Source organism: Heterocephalus glaber, unplaced genomic scaffold, assembly GCF_053883595.1.
Source record: "Heterocephalus glaber isolate CG9 unplaced genomic scaffold, H.glaber_assembly_v1.0 deba00000470, whole genome shotgun sequence".
Taxonomy (NCBI): domain Eukaryota; kingdom Metazoa; phylum Chordata; class Mammalia; order Rodentia; family Bathyergidae; genus Heterocephalus; species Heterocephalus glaber.
This window is the reverse complement of record NW_028258145.1, coordinates 24,496,334-24,503,823: the sequence shown is the minus strand read 5'-3', so window position 1 is coordinate 24,503,823 and position 7,490 is coordinate 24,496,334.

The following is a 7,490-nucleotide window of genomic DNA, read 5'->3' as shown; positions in this document are numbered from 1 at the left end:
AGATTCCAGAAACACAACAGAAGAACAAAGTTCTCCAAGCAGTCAGAGAAAAGAAACAAATCACATACAAAGGAAAACCCATTGGAATCACAGCAGACTTCTCAACACAAACCATCAAGGCAAGAAGAGCTTGGAGTGACATATTCTAAGTCCTAAAAGAACACAGCCTCCAACCCAGATTGATGTACCCTGCAAAGCTATCTTTCAAAATTGATGGAGAAATAAGATACTTTCATGACAAAGAGCACCTTAGGAACTTCGTGAATACCAAACCTGCACTCCAAAGAATTTTACACAAAATCCTAGGAACAGACATTGAGGATCACAACCCCAGGAAGCAAAGCAGAATGAACCCATCTGGTATGACAAGAAATTAAATGTGATGGGGGAGAACCCAACAAAAAGAAAAAGTCATGGCAATGACAAGTCAATACGTTTCAGTTATAACCATCAACGTTAATGGTCTCAATTCACCAATCAAAAGAAATAGACTGGCAGAATGGGTCAAGAAGCAAAATCTAACAATATGCTGCATACAAGAAACACACTTAATTCAAAAGGAAACTCATAGACTGAAAGTTAAAGGGTGGAAAACAACACTGCATGTAACAGGAACCTGAAAAAAAGCAGGAGTAGCTATCCTCTTGGCAGATCAAGTAGATTTCAAACCAACACTGATTAAGAGAGACAAAGAAGGACACTACATCCTTGTAAAGGGAAGAATCCAAGAGGAAGAGATGACAATCATAAATATCTATGCACCAAACACTAGTGCACCCAACTATATAAAACAAATACTAACGGACATGAAAAGTCATATATGCACTAATACAATTGTAGTGGGGGACCTCAACACCTCACTGTCACAAATAGATAGATCAACTAGACTAAAAATAAGTAATGAAATACTAGAACTCAATCAAACTCTTGAACAAATGAACTTAACAGATGTTTACTGAGTCTCCCACCCCACAAAATCAGAATACACATTCTTCTCAGCTGCACATGGGTCATTCTCAAAAATAGACCACATACTCACACATAGAACATGTTTAATTAAGTGCAAAGGAATTGAAGTTATCCCCTGCATATTATCAGACCATAGTGTGATGAAATTGGAGATCCATAGCAAAAGAAACTCAAAAAATTTCATAAACATGTGGAAATTGAATAACACACTTCTGAATAACCAATGGGTCAGAGAGGAAATTAAAGAAGAAATCAGACAGTTCCTTCAATTAAATGACAATGGCAATACAACATATCAGAATTTTTGGTACACAATGAAAGCTGTCTTATGAGGGAAATTCATAGCAGTGAATACGCATATTAGGAAAACAGAACAAGCCCAATTAAACAACCTGATGCTGAACCTCAAGCTTGTAGAAAAAGAAGAGAAGGACAATCCCAGAGCTCATACAAGGGAGGAAACTATAAAGATCAGAGGAGAAATCAATGCAATGGAGACTAAGAGAATGATACAAAAAATCAATGAAGCCAAGAGTTGGTTCTTTGAAAGAATCAACAAAATTGACAAACCTTTAGCCAACCTTGTCAGAAAAAGGAAAGAAAAGGCCCAAATCCATGCAATTAGGAATGAAAAGGGTGAAATGACAACAGACCCAGCAGATATCCAGAGGATCATCAATACCTACTTCCAGAACCTATACGCCAATAAGATGGACAACACAGAAGAAATGGACAGATTCCTAGATGCATATGAATTACCAAAGTTGAACGAAGAAGACCTAAATATTCTGAGCTTTAATTACCTGTTAAAGGCTATACTTCCAAATTTATCGTATTCTGAAGCTCTAAGTGTTGAGGATTCAGGATATCAACTCAAAACTTATTCGTAAAACTGTGTAACAGGAAAAATTGAACATTTATATTTGATTATTTGTGCAAAGATAGTATAGTAAAAGTAATTAAGAAACTAATAAGATGTTTTCCCACTGTTCTCTAAGTCAATGTGATGGCAAAGATAAGTATGGAACAGAATAGAAAAAATAGGGAGAGAGTGGTATTTCTAGGAGTTTGCCTATCTATATGGTGCATAGATTATAAACAAGGTTAGAATTGCAGATATAGACATGTTGATCAATAAGCATATATGAATACTTGAATGATGAAATTATCAGTGATTGAAAGAAAAATGTAAGACATAAGTAAATAGAAACAAATAAACTATATTTCAAATACCTAACATTAGTTTCATATTTATATTTATTTATTCATCTTTATAACTATGTAGATATTCATTACTAGAACTTTTTATAATATGTGCTAAGTATTTGTTTAGATGATATAATTTATGTAGATTTTATATATAACATTCCCAATATATTTTTCATGTCTGGTAAATATATATTTGATTTCTTCTCACTTTCTTCTTTTGTGTAAAAGCAGCATTTATAAGATATACTTTTATGTAAATTAAAATCCTCTGATTCTTTTTTGCTTTTTGCAAGGAAAAGCCTCTCATAAGATCAGTTGAATGTTAAGTTTTACACACAGTATTTTCATGGTGGCATTTGTAAGAACCATTTTTAAATATAATTAATTATTATTATATTGAAAAAATTTTCTGTATTGAGACTGACTTATTGCCATACTGAGTGACATATTTATCTTACTTCTAAAACTTATTGTTTATATTCATTTATGAAAATTCAAAAATTATATGCTACATGCTTATAATTTATAAAAATTATAGTTTTTTCTGGACTTTGGATAATTCTTTAAATATACTTTCTGTGATTGTAAGAAATAAGCATAGTTTATACAAGTATTAACTTTTTTTACTTTGAGAAAAAAGTATTCACGACTGGGGATTTAGCTCAGTGGTTTCTCTGCCTGCTGCACAAGCTCAAGGACCTGAGTTTGATCCCTGGTACCAAAAAAAAAAATATATATATATATATATATATATATATATATATATATATTTTCTATCATTCAACTTTTGCAGTTCGTAATAACAGTTAAAAATATTTGTGAGAATATATTGTGAAAATTTTAAGAATTCAACAAAACAAAAATTATTTCATTAGTGGATTCATAGGACATATTCTTACTCTTTTTATGGTTATAATTTTTGATGGTTCAGGGAATCAAATCATGTTTGTCAAAAAAGTCATTGTTACCATGTTTATCATTTTGTACATTTTCTGAAGAAAGGAGGGACAAGAATATATGTCCTACACTTGATTTTAGCCAAAAGGCCGAGAAGTGATAGGAATATATGTCCTAAATGGAAGACTACTTTGTTAATATACATCAATAATTTAGGTTGAAAGGCATCTTAGAGGAGCCATCCCGTACATAAACTTTTCTATTTCAAATATTCTCTTGTTTGGCTCTGCGTACAGATGCAATGCTTCTTGCCTCTTTAGATATGTTCTAGGAATTGCATAATTTTGCATATAGACAGGTACCAAAAAATATTTTGCCTAATAAGCAAAGCTAATCCAATTAAAGTTGAATACATGCAGAATGAGAATAATTTGTATCTGTCAATTATTGTGGTTTCTTTTCTGGGAAATAATTAAATAATTTCAGTTTCTTCACTTTTGAAAGATGTTTTTATTTTATAGAACCACAAGGCCTGGGATTCAATAATCAGGCTCTAATCCACATTTATTGATACCTATTCTTAAATATCTAAAAATTATCCATATCTGTATTTTAATATGGACATTTGTTGAAATAAATTATTCATTCAAATATAAAATACCAATTTTTTTCAGTACTGGGGATTTTATCGAGGACTTGTGCACTGAGGTACAATCCTAGACCTTTTTATTTTCATTTTAAGACAATGTCTTACTATGCCACTAAACTTCCCAGGGTGGACTAGAACTTGTAATACACTTGCCCTGGTCTTCCATATGCTGGAATTACATGAGTGTATAATGAATAAAGACACTAGTTTCTCTATTGATATTCTAATCTAACCATGAAGCACATAAGTTTGTTCAGTTACTTTACTCTATCATAACTGCAAACATACCTTGTAATCAATACTATATTCAGAAGACTTCGAAAATAATAATGTTTAAGATCCTGGAAACATAATATCATTAATAACATATTACTGAATTTGTAAGCATTTGAACTTCAGTTATTTTAAGCTATATATCATTTTTAAACAAACAGCACAACATTAGGTTATGACTACAACTTGAGTAAGCTGAGTTTATAAAATCCTTCTTGGCATTTCTGACACTCTTAAAAATGATATTTTCCCCTTAAATGACACTCTACTCTGGCATATTTTAGATATGGAATTATTAATATACAATGTAATGCCTCAGAACTTCAAAGTCTTCATCTCTATGGAGAAATAGATAAGAAAACTGTATACTGAAGAAGGGCTTGGAGCTGGCCTCAATGTGGATGCTCTACTCAGTGCTGACAAAGTAGCAAAAAAGCACTGGGGAATATAGTCTGAGAGAAAACTGACCTTCCTAAGAGAAATGGAGTGTAGGCAATACACATGTAATCTCCTGGAATTCTTCATTCTGAAATCAGTCATTTTTAAAACTCATTTGAAAAAAACAGTATATATATATGATGGTAAATAGTTTTGAAAATATATTTTGGTGTTATTTATTTAATAAAGAAAGTTTTTTCCTAGCTGTTCCAGGGATCATCTTGTTTCTCTCTTTTAAAGGCATTCTCTCATAGCTACAGAGAACATTATATCTTCTATCAAACATTTTCAAGATAAATGAACATTGTCAATATTTAACATCTTGTCAGTTGTCAGGCAGAGTTGTAAGTACATAGAATATAAACCCAAACAGTTGCATTCTAAAGAAAATAAACTATGATAGCAATCAATCTTACTGGAGAGTAACTATGATATTTTTTATTTTACAAAGTTAACTGCATCAGCAAAGGAAGACAAGAATTTAAAGGAGGCTGGTCATGGTACAAAAATTTTTACTGGGCAGTTATAGTAATTAAGGTGAGATATGATAACTTGAACTAAGGGACAGGCAATGGAAATGGAATTATAAAGCCAACAGATATTAAAAGAAACAATTTGACAGAACAGAATGACTTGTTGGTGGGGAGTGTATGAACAAAGAAGTAGGGATAATGACTATATATGATTGAGAAGTTCATGGTAGTATTAACTGAAATAAATAGTATAGGAGGAGTAAAAGACTTTGTTGACATAATTATTTCAGTTAGAACACAGTAATTTTTAAAACACTTATTCCTGGCTACTTTGTCATTTTTTTTTTCCCCAGAAAGTTCTGTCTTACCTAGGTTCAACAAGAAAAGTTGCCTTTTCTCTCTTTTGTTTCTCTGTAAAGTTTTGGTGTCAAAGTAAGGCTGGCCTTAGAGAATGATTTTGTAAGAATTTTCTCAACTGCAAAATTTTGGAATAATTTAGTAAGAATTGATATTAGCTCTTTTTGCATTTTTGGGAAAATTCAGCAGTGAAACTTTCTTGTCCTAAAGATTTCTTTGATGGAAGACTTCTTTTTAAATTACTGATTGATTCTTATTACATGCAGTTGATCTACTCACATTTCCTAATTTTTCATGATTTAAATTTGGTAAAGTACATGTGTCTAGGAATCTATCCCTTTCTTCTAGTTTGTCAGTGATATCGGCATTTAATTGTTAATGGGGACTCAAATGTTTCAATTCCATGGCATCAGGTGTTGAATCTCCTTTTTCCTTTGATCTACTCACATTTCCTAATTTTTCATGATTTAAATTTGGTAAAGTATATGTGTCTAGGAATTTATCCATTTCTTCTAGTTTGTCAGTAATATTGGCATTTAATCGTTAGTGGGGACTCAAATGTTTCAATTCCATGGCATCAGGTGTTGAATCTTCTTTTCCATTGCAGATTGTATTTGCATCTCTCTCCTTTACTTTCTCTGTCGGTCTCTGACCCTCTGTCTCTCACTGGCGCTCCTTGTCTCTCCCTCTCTCTCTCTCTCTCTCTCTCTCTCTCTCTCTGTTATCTTTCTGTCCCTCCCCCTTCCACCCCTCCTGCCTTCCCTCTCTCTCACTCTCTCCCACCCCCACTAGCTAAGGGCTTGTGAATTTTATTTATAATATTTTAGGACCAATTTTTTATTTCATTGATCTTTAGTATTGTTTTTCAAGTTCTAGTTCATTTTCTTCTTTGCTCTTTATTATTTCTTGCCTTCTATTATGTAAGTTTTACTATGGAAATTGTGTAATGTTTCTAGTTTTATTACAGATTCTTTTTTGTTCTCTGACTTACAGTCTTCTTTCTAGTTAAGTGATTTGTAATAGTAGTGTGTTCTGATTTCTTGCTTATTAATTTGGGTTTGCCTATTGCAGATTTTTGCTTTGTACAACACAACAGTTTGAGAAAAGGAAATTCAGAGAAGACCTTATCTTCCAAAAACAAGGAAGGTTAATGTAATGGAGATGCCCAGTGTTTTACCTATAAAAGAATTCTGGAGCCAGACATGGTAGTATACACCTGTAATTCCTACAATCTTGAAAGCTAAGGCAGGAAGAGCACAAGTTCAAGCCCAGCCTGGGCAGATTAGCAACTTAGTGAGATACTGTTCCAAATTATTAAAAATAAGTAAATCAAAAGGGCCAGGAATATAGCTAAGGGCAAAAGCTCTGGGTTTGTTCCCCAGCAAACACACACACACACACACACCTCTAAGAAGCTGCTATTCAAAAACCTGATAAATTTTACACCTTTTTTTAAGTCTATAAAGAAAATTTGTGCATGTTATGAGACTTTCTTTATTGTTTTTGGTATTTTATTAAAGTGACAGTGAGAAACCTCCCCTGGCTCAGTACAGTGATGATTGTCTGACAGAACACCCATGGAGAGTAGTTTTGGTTAGTGTGTAGTTTTTGTGGTTTTATCTATCTTCAGGTTTCTACAATTCTAAAATATTATCTCTGCTTTTAAAAGACTGTAAGCACTCTTAGATTGAGAGGCTGAATTTATGTTTATTGATAATTATATCCTTATCAAATAGCTTTTTGATATTTGTTCTTAAATAAAAGTATAAAATAAAGGCCATTCTAAAATCTAAAATCATTGGTGATTTACCAAGTCTGCACAATTTTATAGTTAAGGACAAGGACTGAAGAAAAAAAGAAAGAAAGAAAAAGGACTCCAAAAACTGATGGCATTCTCATTCACTAGTGTAGGAAAATATAATCATTTTGAAATATTTTTATGGATTATGAATTCACACGTTACTTCTCCCTCCCATTATTTTCTCCATCTACCCTTGCTCTACTCGAGGAAAATGCATATACACAGTGAAACACAACATATGATACAGTGAAAGCAATTTTGAGAAATAGAAAGGAAAATTGTTTATGTGTTTAGGGGTTAGACAGTTGAAAGGTCAGTTATGTATTAGAAAATTCATTTCAAGCCTAGAAAGGTTAGTAGTCTGGAAAAATCCCTGTTGAAATAAATAGCCATATTCTTCAGAGCAGCAACCTGTCAACAGGAA